The sequence below is a fragment of the Ostrinia furnacalis genome, unplaced genomic scaffold, assembly GCF_004193835.3.
Source record: "Ostrinia furnacalis isolate ACB-3 unplaced genomic scaffold, ASM419383v2 OfSCF7299, whole genome shotgun sequence".
NCBI classification, from domain to species: Eukaryota; Metazoa; Arthropoda; class Insecta; order Lepidoptera; family Crambidae; genus Ostrinia; species Ostrinia furnacalis.
The window spans coordinates 138,382-152,211 of NW_021137538.1; the positions used below are offsets into that span (position 1 = coordinate 138,382).

General features: G+C 36.4%; 1 protein-coding gene across 3 annotated transcripts in view; it reads left to right on the forward strand.

Moving 5' to 3' along the window:
* The window catches only part of HnRNP-K (Heterogeneous nuclear ribonucleoprotein K), a 33,959-nt gene that overhangs the window by 271 nt on the left and 19,858 nt on the right, over positions 1-13,830 (forward strand). Inside the window, exon 1 of one of the 3 annotated variants that reach the window (XM_028319602.1) lies at positions 13,619-13,795. The exons of the other annotated variants lie outside the window; for them this stretch is intronic. The gene's annotated coding sequence lies outside the window, so the exon portion shown is untranslated. Of the gene's footprint in view, positions 1-13,618; positions 13,796-13,830 lie in introns of those variants that run through there. 3 annotated transcript variants of the gene reach the window in all.

The window sequence follows — 13,830 nt, forward strand, 5'->3', positions numbered from 1 at the left end:
TGTTTTGCCATTGGTTTCAACCTTTGCTTTATGATGGGAATCTTAAACAACCCTCCTTTCGAAAAAACATAACCGAAGGCCATAATATTAAATTCCCTAGGGTTAGACGGAAGATTTTCATAGTTACATATTTTTAACTTTATTGGAACAAATGTATTACGTTTACGTCTTACTTAAGTATTAAGTAAATTACGAATTAAGTAAATTATTTTTAAGCATGCCTGTTAAAACATTTTGGTGATCCAAGATTTGTAGGTTAAAATTTGCCTTTTGTCATGAAAGGTTTCTCTAATTTTTATAAATGTAAAACATGGTACAAAATGCACTCATTGCGCGGTTGAAATTCCTGTTTTAAATGTTAAATATCAAATAGTTTCATTTTCTACAAACTAAATTAAATAAAAGTTTCTAAATAATGCGACAGTATTCAAGTCTTTGTATTCATACCTAAACTGAAATTATCCATCAACAAAATGAATAAAGAATACATGTTGTGCTAAAGAACATCTCAGGAAGTAACACTTTCTAAAATATTGTGTTTGTATTATGTAAGTCCAATGTTAAAATATCGCAACATTTTCATCCAAAAGTTACTAGAGCTATTAAAAAAAATAAAGACTCCACTCAACATCTTCTAGTTAACCCTAGAGTAGTCGCGCCTTTCCGTGAAACGTGAGTGCTCACGTATGAGTATTTTGCCGCCCAAACTTAAAGTCCGGTTGTGTGTCAAATAACAGTTTAAAAATATGAAAATCAGTTAAAAATGATAGAATAAAGCATACACAATTAGAAAATAACGTTTATTAAAGATTTGTGGTTAAAATTTAAAGAAAAAAAAATATTTTGAAAATGTTAGGAAATATTTATTAGAAATCTTAGAAACACTATTGTTTTTACCTACATACATCATCAAATATTAAACTTACTAGCACACTTAAAGGTTTTCCTTACATATGACATGTGCTTCAACAAAACAGGCTTGTCACATGTGCATTTTTAATGTGCATTGCACAGTAAATTTGCACAACTATTGCACCCTTGGTACATCATCTTCAGATTCTGCCGCTGATTGTTCTATAACAGTATTGTAATGACTATGTTTACTTTCTTTATAACTTTAGTAAACATTTTCCACTAATTTTAGTGCACCAGCTTCTTCGAAATCCGACATCTTCCTTGTTTTTTAATTTTTTGTATTTAACGTGAATTTTACCGAAAACGACATGAAATAAATTAAGCACTAATAGTAATTATCAATGTTATGACGTCATTAATGTCAAAATAACATTATACGCAATGAATACTAATAATCTTCAAACTACACTTAAAACCAGACACACAAATTTTACTTACGTCAGTAGTCGCGCAGTGAGCAATTTGCCGCAAAACGTGACATACGTTCAACAATCGTTCTCTATTGCGGTCACCTGCGCACTAAATTTCTTCTAATTTCTAATACATGGAGGTGAAGTATGGGGAGGCAGCTACTGAAACGCTTGACTTTAACAAACGCATCGTGTAGAAAATAACTCGATTTTTTTGCAGAGGGCGGCAAAATGCTCATAGCGCGAGCACAGGGTTAATTGCCAGGGACCTAATAAGAGATATACTAGGTAGCTACATATTAAAAAAATAAAGTGGCTTGCAATACAGATCTCATATTTAAAATTAACACAATATATTTTAATTGAGAATAATTATACATAATGTATATGGGCTCATCACTATCTGTGGTGCCAATAAACAAACAACATCCAGCCGTAACTTGTTGATGGAAGCCAATGTCAATAAAAAGGGAATAAAAAAAACTTTTGCTTCTTTCTTCAAATAGTCACAAACAAAAAATAGGTAGGTATATTATGTATTGGATTCTACTGTTTTAAAATCCAAAAGTAGGTAGGGTGATNAATGTATTATATCTAGTTGTAGTAATTAATATTAAACTTTCACGTTGCATATTTGAATTAATTTAAAATAGTTGTGGTAATCGTTAAATACATATCAAATCAAAACACTTTATTTGACATCATAGGTGGTGCACAGTTCATAATATGACAAAGGTATGCAGTAACTCCATGATGGGCCTCCAATGGTCAAATGGCATATGAAATTAATCAATGTCAAATTAAATTATTCATTAAATAATGTCACTGATAATAATAACATACATTAAGACCAAAATCAAAACTATACATTTATAATTATTTGCATTAATGACAATGAATAGATGAGAAACAAGTATGTCGGACTCTGTTCCTGTTGATGACTAATTGTAGTCATTTGAAGAATTTGGTCCCTTTTCCAATACCTTGTTTGTCATCATAATATTATTATTATCCTGCAATCCTACTTCCTACTAATATTATAAATGCAAAACTTTGGATGTATGTTTGTCTGGATGTTTGTTACTCTTTCACGCATGAACTGCTGAATGGATTTTGATGAAACTTTACAGTATTATTGTTTATAACCCAGAATAACACATAAGCTATAATTTATGACGATATGTGACAAACTAAATTTCACGCGGGTGAAGCCGCGGGCAAAAGCTAGTTAAGCCTTAATCACTTACCTGCTATTTAATATTTTCTTCCATTGGTTGTGAATATTGCGTGCGCGTGTCGCGATAGTCTAGTTGCAATTGCGATTTACCACTGTAATTTAAAAGCGCCCTAAGACTTACTCTATCCCTAGCTATTTGTTAGCTTTAGCACAGGAGCAAATTAACAGGGAGCAATACCTAAATTCACCCGTCAATTATATCCTAAAGGATCCCAGGCATTAACTTTGTATTATATGTTTTATTTTTTTTATATAAATCAATAAATAAATAAAGGAAGGAAGGCAGGAAGCACATCTCATGTGAGATAAAGAAAAATGTTTGGAGGCGTATACCAGCACGCACAACAGACGCGAGACTTTTTTAAAAATCTTATTATATTGTTAAAATTAACCTAATAAAAGCATTCGCTACACGAAATTTTCAAACGAACTGTAAATTATTAATAATAATTAAAACGCCTATGCTCTTTGAATACCCGGTGAGCCATATCGCTAGCGGATCTGCGATCTCTACGCATAACAGACAGATTTTCTCGTTTCCGTTTAAACAGCAACAACGCCAACAACCATAATACTGTCTGAAGAATCTAATGAGTACGCGAGTTGACATGATTTCGTTCGATAAGAGGTTCTCTTATTAATCTTCCGTGAAAAACATCTAACTAAAAAATGTAAATAGCACGTAGTCATGGTCATGTCGTCTAGCTAGAACAGAAAATGATGATGTTGGAAAATCTTTCTACAATACAATAAAATAAACAGGATTTGTCATAGAATTTTATTGCGCATGTAAATGGTAATACATACCTAATTATTTCTTTATGTACAAAAATGTAGGTTAATAAAATAGGTTGATAGATAGTATACATTTATACCTAAAATGCTTTCATCACTATTATTCAATAATCCATCAGCGCACGCTGCCTATAGGGACATTAAATAGAGGCGCGTTATTTATTGCCTCGCGTGCGTGCACGGGACTTATAACTGCTTTTACGGTGTCCACCATTTAATTTGAACGTGTATGCAATACACACCACATGGCCATTACATGAAGTCTATACTAGAATACGGGAATCTAATTGTCGCCTCATCCCTTCGTGCAAACGGTCGGCGGTGGGCCACCGCGGGTGGGGAGGTGCCAATAGCCACCGGAATCAAAAGTAGAACGTAATAATTATCGGTGGTGGTGGGCCGAAGGGCCGCTGGTCGCGGTTCCCGCGGCTCGACCGTCAACAAACCGTCGCGCGGCAACTGCTCATGACATATGCATGAGAACGGCACGGACGATGCCGCCGCTTAAATATACAAGGACGGACGGGGAAATTACTAGAGAGGCAAATACATACAAGATGTCTCCCGCCCGACTGCGACGTAGCGTGCGGCACGCCCACGAGCCTCTCCAATTACACTCACGAAACGTCCGACCGATGCCTTTCTTCTATTGTCGACTATTTTTACCTCCTAACCACCATCGTCTTCATAAGTCATGAAGATGGCCCCATTACAAACTTAAATGCATCATTGTAAATTCCTTTTGCTACAGGCCTACACGCAAACTTTACAGGCGATAGGTATTATAGATTCCTGGCTGCCTAGCATAATAAATAGCTTTTATGACACTTTGACCATTTTGTCTACATTAGTGTAATGAGTTGAGTCGGGCCCAGTTTGGATAATACTGCTACAGCCAGCTACAGCTTATTTATTTTGGAAATTTAGCATTTGGTTCTACTTCTATGATAAATATTACCCCTTACTTATAGGTACTTTAATTTACTTTGACAGAGCGAGCTTTTTGTAAATAGAAAAAAAACTTGCCCTGCAATCATACGATACGACAAAAGAGTCGATATCCAAGAATAAATTCTCCTGAAGTAGTTTGAATCTTGTCAACCCACGTGTCAGCCTTTATGACTGATGATGATGTGGCTCAATCAGGCTGCCGGCAGATGCCTTGAGTCATAAAATCTGCTATCTTATCAGAAAGTCAGATTGACCAAAGCAGTGTAAAGATGTTGCAGATTTGCAACTAAGAACCAATGCACAGTGAATTCATTTCAGGTGTTCCATTAGTAATCGAACCTAGGTCCAACGGTTCGGGCCTTCGGGAGCTAGTCAAATTCTAATCGCTAGGTGCTCAATGTTGAAACAATAAATGAGAATCGCCTAATATTCACAAACAAGCTATAATCAATAATGATAATTACCTACATTGACTATTTATTGGTTGACCATTGGTTTCTAAGTTATGTGCTTAGTAAGTGGATAAGTTATGTACAAATCAAGAGACGTAACATTTATTAACGTTCAGAGAAGTTGCTCTATCCAAACTACGTATACCTTGGCTACCTGCCTGGCGAGGATATTAGGCGGGCGATGGAGCGCCGCAAAGAAGTTATGATCGATAGGAACATCAAATATTCACGCATCGGCCCACGAGGAAACGGAATGGATAACCGTTGTCTGAAAGGCCACGAGGGGCGTACGTGAGCCTATAAACTTATTATCCTTTTTCCCTAATTATGTGCTTAACCGTTTTCAAATAAAACGATTGAGTGATTCATAAGACGGTGTTGCGGTTCTTAATTATTTCAATCATAAACTATGATCGTAAAAATAAACTAAGCTATGGAAATTACAATAATATTTTTTTTTAATTAAAAATCAATAAATTATGTAGTTTTAATGTTCTGTCTGGGGCTATTATAAAACGCCGATTTCGTATTTTCGGATCTATCCATTCCTCCCCAGAGAGATTCTGGCACTAGCGACTGCGATAGATAGGACCCGAAATACCCAAGGAAGCTGGCTTGACTTACGAGGGGCGGCTGAAAAGTTTTGAGCCTAGGGTATTAAAAATGCCGATAGAAAAGTATAAAAAATATATTTTTCTAATTAATCTCCCTCTACTACAATGGACTTCTTACATTTGTGTAAAAGAGCTTTTAACCCACTGAAAAAAAAATCGCAATCTTTACCTTCGAAATGAGCCTTTAACGCCGCCTTCATTTCTTTGTCACTCAAAAATCTTCGTTCCTGGAGGTCTTTTTTCCAATTTGAGAATTAGACAAAATAGCTAGGGATTCGGACTAAACTGTGTGGTGGGTGATTAATTTCTTGAAATCCAGTTTTACCCGGGGAAAGCCATGCAAAATGCGCGGTGTACGCGGGCGAATTGTCTTGCAATAACAGATTTCCTTTCGCCAGTTTGCATCTTAATATTTCAACAACCACTTGACGCACTTTTATCAGCAGTACAACATAATAATCCCCGTTTATTGTAGTTTTTTTAAGTAGGTAGTCAATGAATAAAATTCCTCCACAATCCCAAAAATAGTGGCTATGAGCTTGGGTGTCGATCGTTCCACTTTGAATTTCCGCGGCGGCGTTTTCCCTTTTGAATCCATTGCATTGACTCTTATTTTGACTCTAGATCATACTGCCGGATCTATTATTTATCAATAGTGACAATGTGAGAAAAAAAATTGATAGGATTATGGCCAAAGATGTCCTAAAACTCTTGCGAAGTTGTGGCTCGACGCTGGTTGTCGAACGGCGTGAGCATTTTTGGCACCCATCGCACGCACCCCTATTTCATGTGCAAATGAGTATGAAAAATGTCGCAAATACGTTCCTTGCTAATGCCTATGGTTTCAGCTATATGTCACAGCTTAATTCGCTGATCTCTAAATCAAGATTCTTTAAATTTTCATTATTTTATTCGTTAATGGCGAAATCTGGCCGCCCTGACTTGAGGTCATCTTTTAGCGACTCCCTGCCATGCTTGAATTATCGGATCCAATCTTTCATGGTGGCAATGAAGGCCCAGACTCCCCATAAACTGTAGACATCTCTTCAAATGTTACGGTCAGCGTTTTGTTCCACTTTTTGAGGTANAACATCTTAGTTAATAACATCTAACTGTAACAAAAACGTTTTGTTTATGAATCGCCTAAAGACTGAAATGTTGCATGCGCTGAAAATCTTTTTGTTTATTAATTAAAACATTTTTATTATAGAGGGTAACGAACAGTACATAAAGACTTTTAAAACATAAAGCACGTTGGAGTATCGCAGTGAATATAATTAAAGTAGCATGATGACAAACATACTAGATTCACGCACCTTTAATAAATGTTGGATCGTTGGCTGGCTATTTTTGTGTTGAGCAATAGTCTTTTCCTCCGCGTCAAAAAAATGTAGCAACTCTAGCGACTGATCAAAAATTTTCAAACTCGTTCAGATTTATTGTGTGTGTATATAGTAGCTATATGTTACGCGTCACCTTTGAAATGTAATGGTGAACATTTTCTAATCTTCTTCTTACCTTAGTTGGCTCATCAAAATATCTGGTTCCTTAAAGAAACGGGATAATTTCTTTAAAAAGAAATTGAAAATCTCATTTTTATCTAGTGTTTTGTTCTGAATCTGTGAATTTCAGTTTAAAAATCTTGAGAGTTCTTGGAAGACGAACGTTTTACTGGTTTTACCTACCGTACGGTGTTTAAATCGCATTTCTGTCTCATGTAAATAATACCTTCCCAATAATGTAATCATTTAATCCCACTGAATCGGGTACCAGAGTTTATTTATACCTTATCTGTCCTCGTCCTTTGATCTTATGTATTTTATTTAGAAGCTTAAGCGTTGTCTATTTGTAGCATCAGTGGAAATATCCTTTTATGTTGTTATTTTAGTGCTATGTAGCATACTGCCTTTTATTTAATGAGCAATAAATTACTCATTAATTGAGAATTAATATGTTTGTCACTCAATATGGCGATTTCGGAGTGTGTCGCCGCAACTCGCAATGGGTTTAAGATTTATTAATAACAAAGAAAGAAAAAGTATTTATTTGGATGTAAGTACAAAATAAAATAACAACTACTTAATACCAATCAGGGTACAACCCCAAAGAAGGGTACCAACCAACATGGTATCTGCTCAGACTACATTTTTCGATAAACTCATAAAATTAACTAATAAGAATTTTAGAAAAGATTGTGCATCGATTAATTTTGTAAATTCAAAGTAAATTACTTTACCAAAGTAGAACTTAAATCTTTTACCTCTGCAATTTTTGGGTGTTTTCTTTTTGGGGTTGGCGCTATTTTTCAGATGCTGTCCTCCGTATTACATATAAGTCCAGGGTACTTCTTTTTTATTTTATTGTAGGTCTTTTTAAACACTGCAAATTGTGTATTTTTCTTATATGTATTAAGTTTTCTCTTTTTATACGATCATGAAATTGATGCTATTACTGGTGGGAAAGTCCTTTTAAAAACGCGAAAACCTTCAAAATTATGCTGCAGTTTATAATTTTAAAGGAGCGTTACTTACGAGTAGTATTCGGGCCTAAAAAAACATTTTACTGAAGTGAAGCCATATACAGCTTGACCGCCGTTCTGCTATGCAAATTGTAGCGGTGAGTTTGTAATGCTTTCATGGCTCGTTGCGCATTATCTCGGGGCGGATTGGGCGAGGCGTGGGTGTACGCCACCGAGCGTAAAATTTAAACTTTTGCTTATTATTATATTAAGTGGCAATCTCAGAAACATGTTCCTAATTGATATAGTAAAATTATAATCATCTTCATTACACTATGATAAGGTGTAACGTCATCAATCCTTTTTCTAGTATCGACTAGCTAAAGAATGTTACCAAGATTGCGGCTGCAGCATTTCGGTTAATGTGGGTGGTGCTGTTTTTTCATACGTTGCGTTTGACGCGTAATCCCTACTAATGAAATGGTTGGCTAGGTACTGCAATTGTTTTGCAACTACAGAATAGGAAAATTGATAAGTAAGGCTAAATGTTTCTGATGGTAATAATTAGTCAAGTTCTAGGGAGCTCTAGTTTTGAATCTTCGGCTGATATCACCTTTGGCTATGCAACTTTCCTATTTTATATTCATGGTCATTACTTATTGGATGACCCAAAAGACATCCTATCATTAAAGAATATCCCCATAAAATAATGGCGTGTAGTTTTCGCCGAATTTGAACTGTTTCTGCTAAACTTTTCCAGTGTTTCTTTGATTAAGTATGTATAATAAAGTTATGTCTATAGATTTCTTATTATTTATTCAGCCTCGTCTTAGCCCCTTTTACGTGGGTTTAGCTTTCCCCAATCATGCGTTTTCCATTTTTTATTTCTCTAAAGTCTTGTTCCTCATCCAGGCGGTTTGAGGTCTTCCTCTTCCCCCGGTCTCCAGTCTTCGAATATTTGAAGAGATTCATATAATAGGTACTTGTATGTGTACAATAATGGAATATTTATTATCTCGAAGAATTTTAAATCGGTGGTGGGTTTAAGCTTCTAACGTTCTGAAATCTTGAAATGTTTCTCTATGATATCATTTTATGTAAATTAGAGATTTCATTGGCATAAAAACATGCAAATTACATCTATCTGTAGATTTAATATCTATTTATTATTGACTAAAGTGTTATCCCAAGGTGTTTTAGGGTTGTTTTCCATAATCGATTTCTCCTTTTGGTAAACTCCTCGCCAGAGCCGTTATCAATAATAGATTAGCTCCTCGCCAACTTTTACCTAAACCCGTTTTCTAAATGTCCCCAAATTTATTGCGGAATTATCGCATTTTCTTCCGTTGAGCATCCCGTTTACCTTTAAAGAAATAATAAATGTTTATTTTATTTATATTAGATGTGTACTTCAATATTACAAGCTTTTATTTATTTATTTGTAATTCCAACGTCTGTACATACAGAATGTGTGGTAAAATTATCGTCGAAATTCTGTTTACAAAATATTTTTTTAGGATTGCAATAAAATTATGTCTATCAAACGGAATACAGTCTGCTTAAAAATCAGTCTTTCTTTGTTTAAAACGCATTGTATGATCTTACTGTTTTTTACATAAGTTTATATTGTGACAAAAAGTTAGCTCATATTTTGAATATTTTCAGGGGTTTGATCAGTGTGTGTCTCATAATATTTACAAACGTGACGTGAGTGCGTAATGCGTCTCATCAATACGAAACACTGGCTATAATAGGTCGACATGAAAATTGAGAAAAATATTAATGACGCAAAAATGTCGTTATAAATTGAATAGATTCTTGTGGTTTTAAAACAAAAATTGCACAATCAAAAATATCTGTCATTATGATTATGAAATTAAGAGTACAGTTGTCCAAAATAACGTGAGGCAGAAGTCCAGAAACAGACCATGCCTGGGCTGCTAGGACATTCTAGAACGGAATATTTCTAAAGGGTAGACCGTAGACAGGTGGCGGTTCCCTGGTGGGTGTGGTGGTGGCAGCAGTGGGTCTGCTTGGAGACACCCGCGTCCTCGCTGCACGGGTGGCGTGCGCTCCTTGCGTTCTCATACGCCGCTGAATATTTCAGCAGCTAGACTGAGGAAAATTACAGACTTCGTTTCTACCCTCAACCCGCCTCCCTGACAATTACGCGTTTAAAATAATATTCCTTGGAATGGAAAAGAGGCTAAAGCAATTAGGTCAGCGCAGTATGATTGTCTCCAGCCGCTGTGCTTCCCACGACAAGTAGTGGCGAGGCCTTAGGAACACGTGGCGTCTCCCATCATAGGTGCCACTTAGATCATGAATACAGAATTACATGCAGTCTGTGTTGTCGTTGTAAGGTCTTTTAGGCCATAAACACATCTTTGTTTATCGTATTTTTATATGTGGGATGCAACTTCTTCTGAGTCGTTGCACTCTTGGTAGAGTGGTTGTGCGTGGTCGTCACGACTATGATTTGTTGTGGGCGGATGTCGCTCGCCCTACGATGTCTCCTAATCTTTCCCTGAGATGAATGTTTTATTGCAATTTTCTTCTTCGAATAGATTTTTTAAATATCACAGCAGATCAAGAAAACATTGCGACACCTTATGTTTTCGTAATAAATGCTATTTTGAGTATGATTTGTTGTGGGCGTATGTCGCTCGCCTTACGATGTCTCTCACTATCTTTCTCTGAGTTGCAAGTATTCTTCTTCATATGTCAGCAGATCATGAAAATACAGTGGCACCTTATGTTTTTATAATAGTTCTGTGCTATTTTTGATATAGCGCTGACTGTACAACCTTTTGTCCTAAATGTGGCTCCCAAAAGCATCTGACGAATATAGCTGAATCAGATGAGGACATTGCATGGAACTATATTAATTAATGATATTATCAAATTATTGTGTATCTAGAGACGTTAAATATTTTCCAAGAATTCCCACTATCTAAAGAAGAGTACGTTTAATAAAATACAATAAGACGGCACTGCGCTTTATTTTCGTTGTCTGGTGCTCAATGACTCCTCATGCGAGTTTGTTTCAAAGCATTTTTGTACGTATTTTTTGGAATTTGTTTCTTTATCGTTGATCGGTTTTNCATTGTGCTGGTTTTCTTTCGAAATTTTCGTAGATGCTTAAGTCGACGATACGATACTTGTATTTGAGACTAGATTCTACTGAAGTTATAATACCTAGCTAACTTAGCGTTTGAGTTTCAAACTTACGTCTCTTGAATTGAGACTAGCATGACTATGACACCCCTGATCGGAATCTTGCTCGACTCAAAGCTTAAACTACCTTGGCGCAGCAGTTACTATTGTACCAGGAGCATTCTTAAAAGTTCCTTGTGTTATTGTAGTTTAGGCTAGGCCTTATTCCTGAACCTACAGACTGACGTGGCGCCAGTGACAGTTATATAATCTTATGCTCCGTATTATGATATCTACTAGTGTCGTGTGCATTTTTGTTGTTAGTCCGTCGTCTAGGCAACGATTGTCTTTGATGTCGCCTCATCGGTGGGCTATTAGCTATTGACGAATACAAATATGTATGTACAGTCACGGAATGAAAAGGTTCGTCAGTTTTCAAATTGATTCCTTCAACGAATCGCGAGCACATATTACCTTTTGAAACTATGTTACAGAATAATCTCGAGTTAGAGAAAATAATCTTTAACTGTTCATCAGTTAAGTTCAAAATTATTCAGATCAACGTTGTTTGACGATTTAACTTGTCAAGAAGATTATTATGATTCATAAACTAAAACCTTCTTGTTGGTTCAACCTGCCATTATCTATTAAATAAAAAAACTTCATTTTGTAACATTGCACTGATGGGATAGAAAAATAAACAAGCAAAACCTTATTCGTTAGCAAACGTCAAATTTATTTAAATGTTAGCTGCAATGTTTCTTGCACGGTTATGTTGGCAGGTTTGACTCTTACAGTGCAAGCGAAAACCGTCACTAAGGTGACGAACCTTTTCATTCCGCGACTGTACAACAATACTGTATAGGTTGGTCCATACAATCATATTTGATTGTTTTGATTATTTCGGCGATAAGCTTTGAACTTTGACCTGATTGGTTTGGTAGTCGTCTGCTACAATGTCAAATAATGGGAATTCGACAACCACGCTCGGTAAAGCATAAAGTGGCCAGTATTTTTTTCGGACACCCTGTATTCAGTATGCGTTTGCAAAGAATGCCGATAATGACTCGCAGAATGTGTTCGTAATTTGGGAGATCTTTGTTACTCCAGATGGTGTTAAATAATTTTCAGACATGAAATCAGTAGTTTTATGACTCTGACGCACAGCTAAAAATCTATGACTAAAATTAGTGTTTTCCCGATCAATATCGTCTTGTTTTGGTAAAGCAAATTTTCTAAAATGGTTTTTGCGTCTGGGTGTGCTGGGCAATGCGAAAAATTCCAGTCTGTTATTTTGATGACAGATGGTGTGATAAGGCATACTTATGTACCAATTTGTTACTTAAGAATTTGAATATCAAGTTAAGGATACCTATTTGATAAACTAAAATAGGTGACCGACGCGACGACCGCTAGATGTTTTAGTTTTTATTAATGTTTCGTAAATGATTATTACTTATGTCTAAAGAAGTAGTTTTGACTTTACCATTACTATTGACAGTGTGACTAGTGACAATTGACTGTACAATCATTTATTGTGGTCAATTTGTTAAGTGAGCCAGTAGGTGGACATTATCGACAACTAACGACTGGGTCGCATGCGAACCACCACCTCAGATGGTTACATTAAAATAATTTATTACATGTTTTCTCATAACATTCTCCATAATTTATTATTTTTACACATACCTACTACATCAAAGATTTAAAATAAGTAATATCTATAATGTTTACTTAAAATCTTCTGGCATTAAAGATTGTTTTATGAGTTCGGAATAAGTTCCTTTGAGTATGAAGTATATTGTAGAGTCAACAGTACATACTACAATAATAACAAAATCCCCCAATTAATTTTGATAAAGATCAAAATTAATTGAGGGAGGGAGGCACTGAAAAGTCTTGTGTAAGTTCAATCCATATTCGGAAGTCATTTGTGGTTTGTTGATGTAATGTCGACTGCACACCCACATAATCGTTTGACAGTTAGTGGATCGCCTTTGACGTGTAACGTGTCGTCAGAACCAACAAATACACTCAAGACATTGTGTAAACATGCTCGCCTTAATGCAAATGCCTGCCCGCGATGTCTATCGGAGTTGTCAAACGTAGTAAATAGGGGTAGTTTCGAGGAATACACGCTGTGTGCACATAGCCCAACGACAGTCATTACTGGAAAAACCTTCCACTGTGTCACACTGTGGACAAAAGTTATTGAAAAATAACTTTTTTCACAATTAAAATGATTGTAATACGAAATTAGTTTACTGTGTCTTTTTAATTGCTTTTAATAAAGCTAAGCAAACGACAGACAGAAACCATTACAGTAGAGCTTTATTAAAGTTTTAGTACTTTGATATTCATGCTCATTATGATAGGTCAAATATAGGTTGTCAAGTTATGGTGAATTCATGAGTGACCCGAATTCTGAAACGATTCTCAAGTATACTAGCCGAAGCGTTGTCTTGAGCTCGAGCTTGAGTGGAGTTTCGAGCTGTTTCAGGATACGGATCCGAAAGAAGTATCGCAAGGGGTCGTTTCGGTATCTAGGCGGCTTAGGCATAGAACAGGGTGTCGTCTTGCGGTGTGCCTCGTTAAGTCTTCGTTTCCGGGGCACAATGAGAGGCAGGGTGTTATCGACGGGGCGGCGGGCGGTGCGCATGTGCGCCGCCGGCGCCTCGGTGTCTCGGGGGTGCCATACTAACGCCCGAGCGGAGCCCCACCGATGCCAGTCGCCTCGCGGAGCGCGCCCTGAGCGGCCGAAAGCAAAAATGATCCCGCACGCGGTCAACCCTTACACTTGTCAAAATGTAGGTTCTCGGAAAATTACCAGTGGAATTCCTAT